Consider the following 517-nt stretch of genomic DNA (forward strand, 5'->3'; position numbering starts at 1 on the left):
CTATTTATATTTTATTATATTAAAAATAATGTAGTAAAAAATTCATCATATGGGAACACTTCTAGAAGGTACCACGTTTCATCACATATAATTTAGCATTAAACTCAGAAATTAAGACAACAGGATATAGAACTGAGATATTCACTGTCACAAATTTACCCAGCAAAAGGAGGTACTGATGTTTTGACGAATCTATATAACTCATCAATTATCCACCAGATTTTCCTGTGGAAACATTTTCATTGTCTACAGCCAAAATGGAAGAGAGATTTTCCCTACTTTTTTCCCTTGGTAGCTAACATTCTTAAAGCTACGGCTTAGAATTCTGTTTGAAATCACTTAGCTATAAAAAACACACCTGAGAAAATTCCTAAACTCACTCTGGGAAAGAAAAAGATAAATGAGAATTATTAACAAATATATGATTAAATACTAATTTTTTGAAACTCATCTCTTTTATGTCCTTTGTAAATATTTTCTTACCTTTCAAGCCCTACTAATAAAATGCAAATTGCAG

Source organism: Colobus angolensis, unplaced genomic scaffold (genome assembly GCF_000951035.1).
Source record: "Colobus angolensis palliatus isolate OR3802 unplaced genomic scaffold, Cang.pa_1.0 Scaffold608, whole genome shotgun sequence".
Taxonomy (NCBI): domain Eukaryota; kingdom Metazoa; phylum Chordata; class Mammalia; order Primates; family Cercopithecidae; genus Colobus; species Colobus angolensis.